This window comes from Equus caballus, chromosome 3 (genome assembly GCF_041296265.1).
Source record: "Equus caballus isolate H_3958 breed thoroughbred chromosome 3, TB-T2T, whole genome shotgun sequence".
Taxonomy (NCBI): Eukaryota; Metazoa; Chordata; class Mammalia; order Perissodactyla; family Equidae; genus Equus; species Equus caballus.
Window position 1 is genome coordinate 27,707,225 of NC_091686.1, and position 17,712 is coordinate 27,724,936.

Below are 17,712 nucleotides of genomic sequence, written 5' to 3' on the forward strand. Positions count from 1 at the left end.
AGGGTGCTGTGCCGTGTTCACCGGTACAAAGTTGTTACAGCCATATACCCTTATATAACTTATGCGGTTAAGGCATAGTTACTGACACCCTATTCAGAGACAAGGCTTTTCTCGTTCTGCTTACAACTTGTCTTAATTAACCCTTACGAGTGGGATGTTTAGGGGAGTTTGAAGGAGCTGTTTCATCTCCACTGTAAAATGTCGGTGCTAAGTCAAGGACCACAGAACTGCCGTTCTAGAAGTCTACAACTGTATACATGTATCCACATTTTTCAAAGTTATTTCCATTTGAAAGCATGTGGCAGTGCCCCCAACACGGTGCCTGGCACATAGTGGCCCAAAGTGACACTGGTTTCCTTCTTATCTCCATCTTGGGAGGCGCTGGGAGGTGTCAATATAGCTGCTGGAGTATCATTCATGTTGTAGAAACGCTTCGTTTCAATCCAATCATTTACCAGCATGTGTTTTATCGTTACAGCTCATAACTCTTTTGTACACTGTTTTGGAGTTTCCACTGGGAAAAAAAAAGTCTTGCCCAAGCCACGATGGGGTTGGCAGGGCCGGGACAAGATCCCAGCTCTCCTGACTCCTGGCCTGTCCTCTCTAAGAGACGGCATCGCCTCTCTTCCTCAGCCTGGCTGAGGGGTAGTTTACTTAGATATGAAATGGGCTGCCCACCTCTTTGAGAGTCTCCATTACAGGCGAGGCCCGTGAAGAGTCTGACACCTGCATTCAATCAATAGCTACGGTTACTGCTACTATTACTAATCATAGGCTTACTGAGAGAATTCATAGAAATGTGTGACTTGGCTTGTTTTGCTTCTGAGAACCGGAGGTTAATGCTTGTTCCTTGGAGGAAGTTCTGTGGCTTAGAAAGAAAGAAAATCATATATCAAATTGACCTTTTCCCTCAACTGTTGAGCAGCGCACAAAACTAATTAGCCAGGTTCTAATTGGGTTGAAGTCTGAGAGTAACAGGAAAAGTCACTCAGGGAAGATGACACAGCCACTGGGCTCCCTGTTTATTCTTTCTTGGTGACTTCTGTATAAAATTCTCTCAGTTTGTTGGTAACAGGCTGGGTTTTCGGATGGGATGGTTTGGCAGCTCCTTCTGGGCCTCTAAGCCAGCAACCAGGAAGTCGGGAGGGGCCCTGGGGATGGTAAGGGAGACCACAGCTTGGGTTCTCCTTTGATGCACCCACCCTGTCTTTGCCTGAGAGGGAAGGAAAAAAAAAAACACAGATCCACTGTCGGTCAAGAACGATGCCCACCTGCCATGGTGGAGGGGGCAGCGAGGCCTGGAACAGGAGGACAGGACGTATGTGAGGCAGAAGCCTGGGCAGTGGGGCCCCCCTAGGCACCGAGTCCCCGAGGGGACTGCGGGGGAGTGTTGCGGGGTGAGGAGCGTGGGCTCAGACCAGCGTGTGGTGAACATCCTCCCACACCAAGGAGCCGAGATGACTGCACAGGGCGAGGGCGGGGGGGCAGAGTGTGGGGCGGAGGCGCAGACTTGGGAAACAGAGCCGCCTCCCCTGATGGGAAGCCGGGGCCAGCGGAGGGGTCTGGCGGAGGGCATGGAGCCACCGAAACCACTTGGCTTTTGAAAGATCAGTCTTGAGGTCTAACCTAAGTCTTGAGAAATCCCAAGAGAGTGTCCTCAGGGCCTTAATTCTAGGGGAGAATTTAGGTGATGTTTGAAGCTAAGAAAAGGAAACAATAATCCAAGTCACTTATTTTACTTCCCAATACCCCCAATCATGTTTTATAGGGGCACCTGAGAAAAGGGCACTTGGATCTTAATAATGTGCCCCCCTTCTTAATCTTCATAGTGTGCCCACCTCTTAATCAATGGATGCTTCTCCAAGGTACCCTTTGAAAACTTCTTTTACAGAGTGTATCATTGACTATTTCTTTGTCTTTTTCTCCATATCCCTCTGAGCTCTTTGAGGGTGGGAGTGAAATCTTATCTTCATATCTCCAAATGAGGATAGTAGCAAACAGTTTATTACATGAATAAAGGGATGGATGAATGAAAAGTCAGTAACTTTGGAAATTAGATAATGCTGTGAATATAAGAGACTGTGTTTCTTGGGTGGCCCCTGGGGCCAGAGGGAATTTCCTTATCTCGAGATCCAATGAGGAAAGTTGACTTCTGCTCCATCCTTCAAGGCTCAGGTGAGGATGGAAGTATGCTCGTTATTTATGAATATAATTGAAACCAGATTAAAATGCATCCTCCCCCCAAAATGACACTTGCTATCGAATGTTAATGAATTACGTGTTCCTGGGTCTTTTTTGTTTTGTGTTTTTTCTATCTTCATTTCTCATCAGCACAAAAGAATGTTCTTTTTTGTTCTTGACTTTACCAGAAGTCACACTTATATGTGTACAAAAAGCTAAGATAAGTTTCTGAGTAAAGGAAGCACCATGATTCTCTCAGAGTATATCAACTACTACCTAGGGAAGCCTGCTGTGTGAAAACATACCACATCCTTTCCATGAAAAACCTGTTGTCTTTTCTGTGCTTTGTTGACCTGAGCCTGCTCCCCCAGCATCCATGGAGTCAAAGGTCAAAGCCTTCAGGCACTGAAGAGTGAAAAGGTCACCGGGAGAAACGTTTATTGATTTCTCTAAAAAAACAAATCCCCTTCCCCAAATTGTTTCTCCTCCTGACACTCCGATGAGAAGGAACATAGATTTTGAGAAAACCATAATGTAGTTGTTGAATGTGACACCAGAAAGGAGTGGTTAAGAGCAGCGACAACAGCATCAGTCGAGATGCCAGGCAGCCAGCCTCTGTTGCTCCCTTTCCCTCCCCTCACATGCCTTCAGTCTCTAAAGTCTGTGGATCCCATCTTGAGTCCATCGTCACCCATCCTTGTGTATTCACCACTTCTTTTTAAACAACTTTATTTAGATGTAATTCAGATTCCATACAATTCACCCATTTAAAGTATACAATTTAGTGGTTTTTGATGTATTTACAAGGCTGTGCAACCATCACCACCATCTAATTCCAGAGCATTTTCATTGGCCCCTAAAACACCCATGCCCATTAGCCGTCGCTTTCCATGTCCTCTTCTCTCCAGCTCCAGTGACCACCAATCTACTTTCTGTCTCTATAGATTTGCCAATTCTGGACATTTCATATAAAATAGAATCATACAAAATGTGGTCCTTTGTGTCTGGCTTCTTTCACTTAGCATCTTTTCAAAGTTCATCCATGTTGTAGCAGGTGTCAGTCCTTCATTCTTTTTTATGGTTGAATAATATTCCATTGCATGGATATACCACATTTGGTTTATCCATTCATCTGCTGATGGACATTTAGGTTGTTTCCACTTTTGGCCATTATGAATAATACTGCTATGAGCAATTGTGTATAAGTTGTTGTGTAGACATATGTTTTCACTTCTCTTGAGTATATACCCAAGAATGGAATTGCTGAGTCATCTGATAATACAATGTTTAATTGTTTGAGGAATTGCCTGACTGTTTCCATCTTCTTTTCGTGGGACCACACAGTGGCCTTTTGAGTGTTCTCTTTGCTCCTGGTGTTTTCCACTCCCTCCCATGAGGTCTCCTCACCACAGCAGCAGGGAGCAAAGACTCGCATCCAATAGACACCTTCAGAGCCTGTATGGTGAACAAGGAGGACAAGAGGCTGTCTCATAAGATGGCGTATGAGCTTGGTCCTGTTACTGTTTGCAACAGTCACCTGGAATAAAAAGCTCAGCTCCTTACCAAGTTCTGGAAGATCCAGAAGGGTCTGTTCTGCTTCTCTTTCCCTCTTGTTGATTATTTTCCAGTCCCTCCGGCCTTCCTTGGGCACTGGCTCTTTCCTGCATTGAGCCTTTGCACGTGTCACTTATTTTGTTTCCTCTGCTTAGATTAGAACACGCCATTCTTCACAAAGCTGGCCAGATGAAATGAGTAAATAAATTGAATTCAGTGTATTTAATATATTAACTTGCTCAAGGCCGCACAGCTGGTTGATGGCAGAGTCCCTACCAGATTTTCATATCACAGACTTTTTGTCTGTTTTTAATCTCTCCCTCTAGATGAACACCTAATATATTATGCTGTACTGCAGCCTCTCTTCTGCCTCTATCTCAGGATTTCTCCACCTCAGTACTGTTGGCATTTGGGGTCAGATAACTCTTTGTGGTTGAGGCTATCCTGTGAGTTGTAGGATATTTATGCCTCCTTGGCATCCACCCATTGGATACCAGTAGCAACCTCCCCACCTACTTAGCTGTGACAACCAAAAATATCTCCAGACATTGCCAAAGTCCCTTGGGAGGGGGTACAGTCGTCCAGTTGAGAACCACAGCTCTATAGTTGTCTTGTTCAATGAATATTGGTGCTGAGCATAGCCAAGGGCAGTTTCCAACTGCCGCTCACCAGAGAAAGAGTTTTATCCGATTTCTCTTTAATAAGGCAGGAAATGAGACTTAGGTGAATTTAGAAGACATTTTAACAATAAAATTGGAATCCAAAAGAGTTTGCAATAGGTTCGCAGTTAATGAGAATATTTGATTTACCAGATTCCTCATTCTTCCAGAATTTTGGTCAATAATATCAACTTACTGGGATTCCCAACCATCCTGGGTCAGGCAGGTAATATGATCTTACCACTTACAGAGCCATTTCCTCAAAGGATTTGAAGACTCCTTGGCTCATTCTTTCCGAAGATCAGAACTTTACAGTAGTCATGTTAACAGGAAAGGGGAACAGATGATCAGAGAAAGAGCGCCTATGACAAATGGAATCCGTTTTTAAGTGCTTCAGGTTAATTTCAACAGCTTGCACCTCCCTACCTCCTCAGTCGGAAAACTGAGTCTGAGAAGCAGAAATTAACACAATTTCTCTGAGCCAGTGACTTTCCAGTTTTGGATGCTCCTCAGCTCCCACAGAGCTGTTCAAACTTGGAGGGGTGCGACCTGAGGCCCCATCAGTAACCCCCGTGAAAATACGAGTCATCTTAGCTGGAGATGTCCAAATACAAGATTCATCTTTTTTTCCCCCCTGGCAGAATCAATAAATTTTCATGATGCATATTAAATGTTTAATTAAAACCCAATACTAAAGCATTTTCAGGAAGTTATAAAAACCCTTTGGAGGAGGTGTGGAAGCCAGGGGTGCTTGTAAGTTTACCGGGCATGCATCCATCCATCAGACACCAGGTTCCATCCTTGTTCTGTTTCTCTTTGGTACCTGGGCTGTTTTACAGGCATTAGAGCTGCTTGATGTAATGATTCAATGCTGCTCAGACGACTATTAAGATTACAAACATTTGAGCTTTTAAGGGCAAAAGCATCAAACTCCCTCTGGCCAGAATCCAGAATTCACAGCGGCATCCACCTCCTTGCCTGTCCTGGGAGGGGAAGGGAGCTGGGTGCCTAGCGCAGAGCCTGTGTTGGAGAAACACGAAGATCCCAAGAGAAATCTGAAACTAAGGGGGAAAATGCTTAGAGACAGAATTTTGCTCTTTTGACTCTAATTGCCAGGAAGACTTCCTGGGGCCTCGGAGCTGGATGAGTTCTGAGCGGAGAAACCAGGCTCAGATGATGCACCCCAGGTGCCCTCACACAGCGGGATGAAACCTTATTTAGTAGCTGTATTAATTGAATCCTCGCTTCGTGTGGATGGATGGAATTCATATCAGAACGTCCCCTCGCTGTTGGAGATGTCCCTTGCTGATTGCCTCTGCCCTCCAAAATAGGAACTCTTAACATCTTTGCTGATAGTTTTTTCTTGTTTGCTCATTCATTCATGCCTTCATTCGCTTACTCACTTATGCATAAAAGTCTATTTAGAACCTTCTGTGTATCATGCACTGTATTTGTCCCCAAACTTAACCTTGACTGGTCATCTGCTAGATACCAGGTACCATTCTAAGCGGTTTATATGCAGCATCTTCTCCAACCTCCAGGGGTCTTTTGAAAGCAGAGGGTTCTCTTCAGCTGGGAGCAGAGGAGAAAGCCAGAGAGATTCAAAGCACAAGAAGGACTTGACCTGAGGTGCTGGCTTGAAGCCGTAGGGGAGCATGTGATGAGGAATGCGGGGTTCTCCAGGAGTTGAGAGTGACCTCACCTGGCAGGCAAAGGAAATGGAGACCCCAATCGCACAGCCACAGAGAAATGAATTCTGCCAACAATGTGAATGAGCTGGAAAGCAGATTCTCCCCCAGGACCTCCAGGTAGGAGCTCAACCTGGCCGGCATCTTGATTTTGGCCTTGGAGAAGCCCCTCCACAGAGGACCAGCCAACCCCACTCAGACTTCCCACCTATAGAACTGCCATATAATAGGTGGGTGTTGTTTTAAGCTGCTAAATTTGCGACATTTGTTATTCAGCAATAGAAAACCATTATAGCTCTCATTATTACTGCTGCTAATAGGCTCATTTCATTGTCACGATGAGCCTATAAGCTGGATATCATTCTCTTTTGGTTATAGGTCAAGAAATTGAAATTCAGAGAAGTTAAGATACCTATTCAAGCCCACACAGCTTGTAAGGGGGGCAGAGGTAGATTCTAATCCAGGTGGTCTGACTATAATTCTGATATCTTTTGACCTGTGCACACATCCTCAGTTTAGTGGGCCTCAGAAATCTCTTTGGTGGGTGTAACTGAGTCCACTCTCTCTCCATAACCCTCTGGCCTTGTGACTGAGGGACATGAGATGTTGGAAAGAAAAGGGCACAGTGGCTGTCCCATATAAAACCCTGGTGTGACCAGAGTCAGCCCCGTGAGCCCGGGAGCAAGGCGAACCTACAGCAGGGCATAGGCCAGGGGGCCACAGAGAAGAGGGAAGATATGTGGAAATGGAGGCACCATCAAAGGAGAAGAAATAGAAAAGACGTTAAGGTCAGGATGTTGGGGGCTTCTAATTTTCCATCTCTTTTCACGCTCAAAGATGCATCTCCAAAGGTCTGAAGTGACAACAGACACTCTAGCATGCCACTCCCTCCCCTCCTCCCCCCAGCCCTAGGGGGACTAACCAACCCTCCACGCTGTCCTCTGAAAGCTGTCATTCAACGTGGTCACAAATCCCTGTCTGCCACATCCACCCGCTGCCTTCCTCACCACTCTGTCCTTGGGACCAGAGGTCATGCATCCAAACACCTTTTCCTGACCCTCCATGGCTCTGCTCCGACCCTCACCTTTTTGGGGCAATCCAACTGCTTTTTGAAGAAAGATTATGCTAAAGAAAAATGGCCAGGATTCTAAAGTTTGACTTCTTTAGCATTTTTATAAATCATATGTATCACTTCCTTTTCTGATTGTGACAATTTTGTGCTCATTAAAGAAACTTTGGAGAACACAAAAAGGAGAAAGAATAAAGTGAAAATTGCTCAGAAACAGTGGTTGTTCATAGCGTTGTCCTCTAAGTCATTTTTTTGTAGTGAGTATATCTACATAACTGTACACACAAATATGCAAATGTATAACTAAAAAATATTTTCAGTGGAATTGGGAGCAGGTTGAAAGTACCTGTCATATGCGACTTTTCATTCATAATCTAGCATCATAACTTTGCCAGTTCATTGAGCACTCTTTGAAAACATTTCTTTACTGGCCACATACAATTTAATCATGTGATTATAAAATAATTTCTTTGATTATTTTGGGACATTAAAATCCTTTCTAATTTTTCGGTAATATACCTACTGCTTTGATCTCTATCCTTGTACATAATTGCTGAAGATCTGATAAGTTCCCTAAGATAAATATGAAAAACTGAGACTCCTAGGCTGTGATGGTTAATTTTGTGTGTCCCCTTAAGTGGACCATGAGGTGACCAGATCACACATTCTTTCTCGGTCTGTCTGCGAGGATGTTTTAGGATGAGGTTAGAATTTGAATTGGACTCAGGAAAGCAGACGGCCCTCCCCGGTGTGGGTGGCTGTCATCTAATCCACTGAGGGTCTGAGTAGAACAAAGGAAGAGGAAGGGTGAATTCACCCCCATTTTCTTTCTGTCTTGCTACGTGAGCTGGGACAGCTCATCTCATCTGCTGCCCTCAGACTGGGATTAACACACTCGGTCCCTGGGTTCTCAGGTCTCCGGACTCGGCCTGAATTACATTGCCAGTTTTCCTGGGTCTCCAGCTTGCAGATGTCAGATTGAGGGACTTCGCAGTCTCCACAATTCCATGAGCCAATCTCTCCTAATAAATCTCTCTCTCTATAGATATGCAATATATATATATTAGCAGGATTATCCAGTGGGTTATATACATATATATATTCTAATGGTTCTGTCTCTAGAGAACCCTGGCTCATTGACAGGCTAAAAGGTATAGACATTTTGGGGCTTTGATGTGACAAAGTATTTTCTAGAAAAGTTGTATCTGTCTTTCGGCACTCTTGCTAATGTAACATGTTACACAGTTTTAAGAAATCGCCGTCAACTTGAACTGCAACCTGTCTCCTTTAAGCACTCTGACAGCTGGCCCTGGATTTCTTCCTTTGACAACTCTTCCACCTTCTTGTTCCAAACGACTCCCCGTTCTCCATCCAGGGGCATCCCTTAAATGTCTCCAAGTAGCAAAAAAAGGACTAATTAGGTAATTCTTTCTCCATGCATCTACATTTGGTTATCTATAAAGATATCCATATGCACGTTCGTCTAATTATATAGTCCACATATCAAATGAAGATCAAATGTCAAATAATATTTGCTTCAATAGAAAAAATAAAGGGCAATTTTTGGAGAGCTGCGTTTAAATCTTTATCTGTTTATCTATCATCTGTCTACAGATTTTTTAAATTAACTATTTGTCCACAAGCTCCTATGCCTGGTTCACAGCCAAGAAGAGCAGTATGATTCAGTTGAATCTCTTTGGTGAAGAGAGAAAGAAAGAAAACAAAACCGACTGAGCAGACACCACAGGCTGGGCTCTGTGTTGTCTCCACTGGCATATTATTTCTTTTCATAAAGCCGCAGGAGGTGTTCTTGTCTGTATTTCTCTGCAAAGAGAAGTCAATGTCAATGTTCAGAACCTCGCCGAGGCCTGCAGCCAGTCCAGCAATGAGCAGAGAGAAGATTTGAACCTGAGTCCTTCTGCACGAAGTGCCCCCCTCCATCCTCACTGTGCCCTGTCACCATTTCTCTTAGAGTCAGGTCCTAAAGTAGGTGGCTGCCCGCAGCAGCCCCCTGGACAGCACACTCTTCTATCAGCTGTCCCTCCTTGCTGTCTCAGAATCCCTATCCTGCCTTCTGCTTGCTTGCTTCAACCCTCAAGTGCCCCTTGCAGCCTCTGCTTTGAGGGGTCTCCAAACTGAGACATTCACTGAGAAGACCGGCAGCTCCAGAACCACCCAGGGGAGCGAGGCATCACCCAGGTGTGGGGACTTCCATGTCCCCTTCTTCAGTCTTCAGGTTCCCCGGGGGCGATGTCAACGCATCCCGCCCTGCAGAACCTCTCCAGGGAGTGACACCTGCCCGCAGAGGTTTCGCCTTCCTCACAGCTGGGCCTACGCACGACCAGAGTGAGTCACAAGTGAAAAATGGAGACAGCTCCCCGGCTGCAGGGCTCCGGGTCCCCAAACCACATTTATGTTTTTATATACGCGTTGGGATGATTCAGCGGAAACTTCTGGTCAAACGGATCACCATAGCAACTTTCAATAGACATCCAGCATGCAAATTAGAGAGTGGAAAGGGCCACTTTCTCAATAGCCCCAAACCATCATCCTCTGCAGTCTCCATGGATCGAACAGCCAACTCTTTGAAGGGTTAATGCAGAGTCTGCTGAAATGCAGGGCGGCACCTGGCCCGGTTGGCGAGCATCTTCAGATGCTAAAGCGAGAAAAACAGAGTCTTACTGGTGGTTTCTACATTCTGAGTTCTTCGTTTCGCCGGGAAGACGTCTATAGTGGAGGGGGGGCTGGGGTTCACATTTTCTCTGTGTCATTCGTAAGCCTCAGGATCTTGACCAAATTATGAAAACTCTCCAAGCTTTGGGGTTTTCATCTGTAAAATGGAGGTAAAGATGCTTGCTTAATAGAGATCCGGCGTGTCTGAAAGAGTGATTAAAAAGTGCTTTGCATATGTTAGTCTCTCCATAAATTGTAGTAACTGCTAATATCTTCTCTGGACATTCTGCAGCCTTTTTATTTTCTTTAGGCCTCAGTCTTTCCTCGAATGCCAGTTACATGAAAAATGTGGTGTTCCTATCTAGGGATTTAAACGTCCAAATGGCATCTGCTCTCAAGGGGCTTCAGGAATTGCTGAGAACAGGGTGAAAAGGGGTTATGGGCATTAGACAGGGTTGAGGTGAATCAGGTTTGAATTAATCCAATGGAGTCCTCTCACTTAAAAAATAAAGTCTTATTATACACAGATTTCAACTTGTAAAGCCAATGGGGTATTGGAGAAAAGAAAGTTATTGTACTGACACTGTTCACTGTGTCAGATAGGAGCACCTTTGGCTACAAGTAACAGAATAACTATTTAATAGTGGCTTAAACTAATCAGGGTTAATGTTCTCTCTCTCTCATACATGCACGCACACACACACACACACACACAATTCTGGAGGTAGTTGTTTGCTCGCATTAGTTCCGTGGCTTAATAATATCAAGGTCACCATCTTTGCAATTCTTCTGTCTTTTCCTTCTTGCTGTCACCTTATCTTCCCAAGATAGCTGCTGAAGTTCCAGCCATCAGGTCTGCCTTCCAAGCAGGAAAGAAACAAAAGGGAAATTGATGGTACATTGGAATAGTTATATCTTGTTCTTGAGAACTGAGTCACATGGCCATTCCCAACTACAAAAATATTTAGGAAGGTGATTTTTTTTTAAGCTTTACCAGCTTCTGTAGTAGATGCAGACAAGAACAAAGGAGTTAAGGTAGTCAGCTTACTGTACCTGATGCATTCCCCTTAGGTTCATTTATTTTAGGACTATCCATTTAAATATGATTTGACTTTACAGAATTGTGATACAATTCCAGAATGAGGCCAAGGAACTCTGCCTCTACCTTGCAGTGTTTAAGTGTGAGTGAGAACGCTTTTCCTGCCTCTTCGAGGTCCCAGAGGCTGTCTTTTGCCTTCCTTTGAAAATCACAAGGCAAATAGTAGCTGCTGTTCAGCCGTCATTGCCTGAGCTCTCAGGGGCACGACACTGGAGTAGATCTTCCAGAATAACAAAAAGCTGTGCAGAAGCTACCATCCCTGACCCGGAGAACTAGTCTAGCTGGGGAGGCTACGGTGAGACTAACCAAATAAGTTACAAATAAGTCACGCAGTACACCAGTGCATGCGCGACAGGTTTTAAACTGTCTTCACATATCCTTCCTGTCCTTTCAGAGCCTTATGAGGAGTAGACTCAGGCTGTCACCTCGACTCGACTGATGATCTCAAGGAGGAAGGATGGATATGACCCAACGTCACAGGGTAGGGATAGAGCAAAGCCAGGCCTGGCCCCAAGGCCTTCTGGGGCTTGGTTTAATGCTCTACCTTTTTGCACAACTCAGCTCTGACTTGGGGTCCTGACTCGGTGGGACGGGGTGGGGAAAAGAGCGAGGCCCTGTTGAGGTACTTATGACCCCAGCTTAGTCTTCCCAGGAAGAGTGTGACGGTCATTCATGTCCTTCTGTACTGAGGCCTGCTGGGGTCCAAGGGAGAAGTGGAAGATGACAAAGATGACTCCACTCCATGTAGACCGCCGGGGCACCCCAGGAGAAGCACAACCATTGCGATGCTGTTTGGTCCACAAACCTTGTATCCCTTTGGTCAATACTGGAGGGAGCAGACTTTTATCGAGGGGAATGTTTGCAAAGCCCAGGAGCACAGGGTGTAGGACATTCTTAAGGGCAAGTATAGTGTCCTGGGGCTACAACTTCGGGGAGCCAGGACCACCTCCTGTTGCTCCAGTGGGTAGGGAAGAGGAGTGGTTTGAAAACCCAGAGAGAGAGAGCGAGAGCAGAGAGAGAGAGGGGGTTGGGCTGGTTGGGTGGACAGCACAGCCTGATGCTACCTGTACCCTTCAGCCGCGGGACACCACCCCTGCCACAGTGATCCCACAGGGTGGGAGGCAAGAGATAGTCCCTTCCCTGCCTCTGATCTCCCTCCAGTGCTACTCATAGGCCTGACCCAAATGGAAGCCAGAGGGCCTGGGGCATCCATTCCTGCATCTATGTAGCTCTGCCTTTCGGAGCACAGAGCTGAGTGCAGAAGGGTGGAGAATGGATCTGGGCGGGAGGGAGTGAGGGCACAACAAAAAGACACCCAGCACAAAATTAAATGAGGGAAAAGAGGCTGTTAACACACTCCCAGTCCTTTTTGCTGATGCAGTGATCCCCACCAGTGAATGTTCCAGAAGCTTCCATGGAGCTCTTGGAGACGTGGCTCATACACAGGACAAAGCTCCTTTGCCGTGGTCAGCTCTGCCTTTATATGCAGCCCCTCACTGCCCGCCTATCTTCACAATCCAGCGCCCTCTCTAAATTTCATGATTTCAAGGTAAGAAATACCCTCCATTGTGTTTCCTCTTAAATATCCTCCAGAGAGTTACATTTTGGGAACAAACGCTCAGTGCCAGTTTTGTCATTGTATCCTTTTCACTGATAAATTATATGATCCAAATTAATTAGTCCAAGTTTCAAACGATAGTGCCTTAAGGAACCACATGATTTGCAGACAGTCAGTAGATATTTCAGACAAGTGGCTGGTGACAAAAGGAAGGGGAAAGTGCACACACATAACAATTATATGTGAATATATTATGTGTATATTCATTTAACGACGTGTCTGTCCCAGTTGACTAATCAACTCAGTCAAAACAGAGGCTACAGTAACCACATCCATAGGTTAATGTGTTTCTTTCAAGATAGCAATGAAAAGTGATGCTGGAAGATTCTGTGCCATTCTCCGGAGCCGCTCCTACCAAGGACGACGTGTAGTTTTTTTCTGCTTGGGAAATGTGTTATTGGGAGTGGTCAGGCCATGGTGCCAGTTGATGCTCTGCTTTTCAGAGGATCACCAACAATTCCAACACTGAGTTTCAGGTTTGGCAAGAGACACATAAAAGTGTTCTCAAGGAGTAGTGTTAAAAAAAAAACAAAAACAACAACCCAGGCTTCAAGGAAGATAGCTTTGCCTCTCCCAACTTGCCTTCACAGACATTAAAAGGGTGGGACATGGTCTGGGATTCTCTGGAAGCAGGCGTTGTCTCTGGCACAAGATGTGGGCCATTAGATAGCATCATTTGAGATGTTGACATGGCGGCAGAGAGGGTGATGGGGTGTTCACACGGGGCCTGATAGAAAGATGGAAAGAAGTCAAGAAATTTTGACAAATCAGGTTTCAGTCCTCCCTCCCTCCTTGCCAGCGCCATCCTGAGAGAAAGAGAGAGAAACAGAGAGAGCCCAGTTTACGAGAACAGTCATTTTCAGGTTGGGACACATTAGCTAATCGAGAGGACGTTCTCTATAAACAAATGCATTCGTCCTACAGACTTTCATTAAGCACTTTCTTTGTGTCAGACCCTGTGCCAGACACCAGTGCCTACTCTGCAGGAGGTTTCAAGGCAGGTGGATAGACAGACAAATAAATCTGCGATTACAATGCGGATAACGTCCTGTGATAGACGGAAACACGGGATGCCCCAGGACCTGTGCCAAGTTGCATCACAGGCAGGGCACGGACTTAGGATATCAGCTAAGCAGCTGTTTCCTTCACCCCCCAAAACATATTTATTTCTGTTCACAGCAATTTAAAACACAAGTCAAAGTCGTTATTGTGGGAAAAGCTGAATCTCGTTGGACTTCATTTATTCTCTTCCGATCTAATATTGTTTCCATTTTTAACTACGTGTAGGGTTATCATCATCTTTCATCTTCCAGTTCTTGGAGATTCTAAAAAGTTGAATCCAACCATATTTGGGAGCACTGGCCTCTCCCCCCGGAATCTGGAGATTTGGGGAGATTTCTAGGAGAGGGTGATGCGAGAAATGAGCTATTCATGCTTCAAAACGAAGCAGAGAAGAGGCATGCTGAGTGGAAGGAACAGCAGATGGAAGTGCCTGGATGTTGGCATCCTTGGTTAACAGTCCTAGGGTTTCTAAGCCTCCTCTTCTGTTCCACATCCAAGCTCCTTGTGGGATGGGAGGTGACAGCTAATGGCTGTGGGCCTGTTGTATGTCGAAGTTAGACGTCACCATAAAGCGCTCAGCACCAAGCCTGGCCTGGAGTGAGGGCTCCAGAGATATTGTGATTGCTGTTCATCTTCTTCTTATTGAAGATACTTTACTGATTGGAACACAGACCATCAATGATCCTGCTCCACATTCTAGAAGGAGGCAGCATGGTGCTGTCAGGACTCCTGAACTCACACACCAATTCATCTACGAAGCATTTATGAAGTGCCTACTGGGTCCCAGAGCAGAGCCACACTGTGGACCTCACCTGACCTCGGGCCTTCTGCTTTCAGAGTAAGCCACTCAGGCAGAACAGTCTGGGGGTTACTTCTAACACGGAGTAAGACCTCAGAGAATAAGATGCACAGGAGAATTTTACTGGCGACCCAGAGCACACACAGTGAATGTATCCCATAGCTGTCTTGCTACCCCAAATAAAAGTGCCCTCCATGAACCTCTCCCAAATGAATCTCACCCCGAAGCCAGCACATCATTTTTTTTTTTTTAGTTTTTATTGAGATTATGATAGTTTACAACCTTGTGAAATTTTAGTTGTACATTGTTATTTGTCAGTCATGTTGTAGGTCCACCACTTCACCCTTTGTGCCCCCCACCCCCACCTTTCCCCTGGTGACCACTAATCTGTTCTCTTTGTCCATGTGTTTAATTTCCACATATGAGTGGAGTCATACAGAGATTGTCTTTCTCTATCTGGCTTATTTTACTTAACATAATACCCTCAAGGTTGGCCCCATGTTGTGAATGGGACGATTTTATCCTTTTTTATGGCTGAGTAGTATTCCATTGTACATGTATACCATATCTCCTTTATTCAGTCATCAGCTAATGGGCACTTAGGTTCCCTCCACATCTTGAAGCCAGTACATCACTTTTTGCTCTTTGCAAAAGTTGCCCTTGGGAGCTTCAATGCTGTTGCTGATGACACACTAGGCAATGTTAAGGGGTCAGGACAGGAAAATGACATTTATGGGGTGTCCACAGGGTGCCAAGTCCTGGGACTTCACAGGCATGACCAACTCTTGTCTTCTTAATTCTGGGTGATTGGTGGAATTACCTCCCCAAAATTATGGATGAAAAAACTGATGCCTAAAGAGGTTAATTTTCTTCCTGGACATCACAGAGCAGATAAGAGCCTTGTTAGCCTGTAGCTCTGCTTAGCTTTATCCAGACTTTTCCTTCTCCTTCTACTTAATGCAAAAATTGGGCCAGGAAAATTACCCTGGACTTCAGCCAAAGGACCTCTAAGAAACCGCATAAGAGAATGGAACCCATGCTATCTACATACACCAGCTGCTTTCCATGGGTTTCCAATGAAATCTGTGTTATTATGGGGGGAATCCCAAGGATACTTGTGACCAGATAGGTCTCGAACTTCAACCTAGTGGGGCTGGAGTTCGTAGAAAGAGCTGAGCTTGGCTAGGACAGGAAGGTGATTACAACAGCTAGGTGGGTGAGGCCAGAGCAGAGTGGAGCCAAGCAAATATTTGTGAGGGCAAATGGTATCCGAGGACCGCTTAGAAGGGTCCAGTGGTACTGGAACAGTGGGATATATGCCTAGAACACCATTACCTATTTCTGGACACCACAGACCCAGCCAGAGAGCCTGTGCAGGAAGCCAGCCTGTGTTCAGAGTAAATAGTTAACTCTTCTGGGCTGGAAGAAATGATTATTCAAAAGTTGGTCCCCACATACAAATGCAAATGACATCCCGAGACACATGAATGCTAATTTCTCCAACGAAGACGGTAGACAAATGCTAGTCATTAGAAACATTTCCGCGCATTTATATTAGGCCGTCCTCTAAAAGACTTTTCAGACAAATATGTCATCAAGATATTCAAAACCATGTAATCTTATCCAAAGTTTCATCTATCAACAGTACAGTTTTCATCTCTTGCAGCTGTGTGTCAGAATGCTTAGGGAGATTACTCAGCTGATACGGTGGAGCCAGGGAGGGGCCGAAGGAGTCTCGGGGGTCCACAGAGCACCCCAACAGGAGAGTCTGCATTTTCAGGGCAGGCTAGGCCTTTAGCACAGGTGAGAGCTCTGAGGCAGGTGAGGGGCGACCTCTAACAGGTTAGAGAAGAAGCATTCAGGGGCGGCTCCTTCTGTGCATCTCGCCACCAGCCCGCTTTCACACTGAAGTGATAGTGAGATGACAGATTAAGTTAAAAGCAGAGCGACTGGGAGCTCAAGATCCTGTCTTCACCACCCTCTGCAAGGCAAAACCTCAGACCTGTAGATCGCACCTCAGGCGGGCCTGGGGAGGCTGGGGCGGAGGCGAGAGGCTTCGGGTGAATTGATGGGAGGGTTCGGCTATAAGCCATTTCTCTGAGTGTGCGTGCCTGTTTGTTCTCTTCTCTCCTCGCTCCTCTCCTCCCTTCTCCTTTCCTTTTCTTTTTGGGAAAACTGTTTCTTGAAAAGAGTGCCCAGAGGGAGCCTTCTTGCTATCCCTAGGGCTGCAAAAGTTACCGTTATTTGATTGTTTTCTGAGGGACCATTTTTGTTTGGGTCATTTTATTTAGTGTGGTGGCTTTGGGCAGTGATGGGTGAACACCTCTTAATTAATTGTGTAATAACCTGAATCTATGAAATAACCTATTTGTATGTTAATCCACTCATTTACCAACAGGACTATCCATCTACCCACTTAACCATCCATCCATCCATCCATCCATATGCTACCCATTGATAATAAAGTCTGAAGAACCCAAGATCATGGCACTACTATTATCCAAGTCCTGTGGTTGGAGAAACTGAGGCATAGAGAGTTTAAAAAACTGGACCAAGATCACCCAGATAATGAGGGATGGTGCTGAGGCTGATTCATCTATTCTCTGGTTCACTCCATTCAATCCAGGGACAGCCATTTCTTGAATGCCTGCCTTGTACCAGGTATCAAGCCCAGGTCCAACAGGAGGGTCAAGACATCTCTCACTGGTCTGCCCTCAAGGAGCTCACGTTCTTAATCAGAGCTGAATGCCATGAGGCTGGCTGTGAGTTGCGTGACCTGAAAAGGTGTGGCCCCAGTGCAATGGCAGCTGTGAGCCGGTGCAAAAATCCACCCGCTGAGGTACCTGGAGTACAACTGACATTGTCAGGGAGTGAGTGAAGGTCAGGGGTCTCCCTCTCCAGCCTCCTTGGCGACACTGTCTGTAGAGTACCTTTTGTTTGATGGACAGATAGGTTGTAAGGCTCATCCTAAGAGATGCTGCTTTGAAGGAGACTCAGGAAAGAATGTGCAGGAGTGAGGCCCGGGCCTCTGTCGATGGGCTTGTGCTAACTAAACCGAGTCCTTCAGACAATGGTCTTAGAGCCAAGGAGGTCATTTGTGACTGTTGGCTCCTGCCAACCAAGGGCATGGCTATCTCTATAAAGAGATCACTCGGTTGTGGAGGGCATTCTTGATGGAAGAATGTGCAGAGGCCCAAAGACAAGAATGATGATGGAATAAGAGAGCAAGGTGGTTACACTGTTGAAGCACAGGTAACACATGATGGGGTGGCTACTGGAGGGGCATGGGAAATATCTTAACCGTTAGAAT

At 45.6% G+C, this 17,712-nt stretch overlaps 1 long non-coding RNA gene across 1 annotated transcript in view; it reads left to right on the forward strand.

Annotated features, from left to right (window-relative positions):
• LOC111773016 (uncharacterized) overlaps positions 1-16,882 on the forward strand; it is a 32,778-nt gene extending 15,896 nt beyond the window's left edge. Inside the window, exons 3-5 of the long non-coding RNA XR_002807224.2 lie at positions 11,318-11,404; positions 12,305-12,472; positions 13,829-16,882. This is a non-coding gene — a long non-coding RNA (uncharacterized lncRNA). The remainder of the gene's footprint in view (positions 1-11,317; positions 11,405-12,304; positions 12,473-13,828) is intronic.
• The last annotated feature ends 830 nt before the right edge of the window (positions 16,883-17,712 follow it).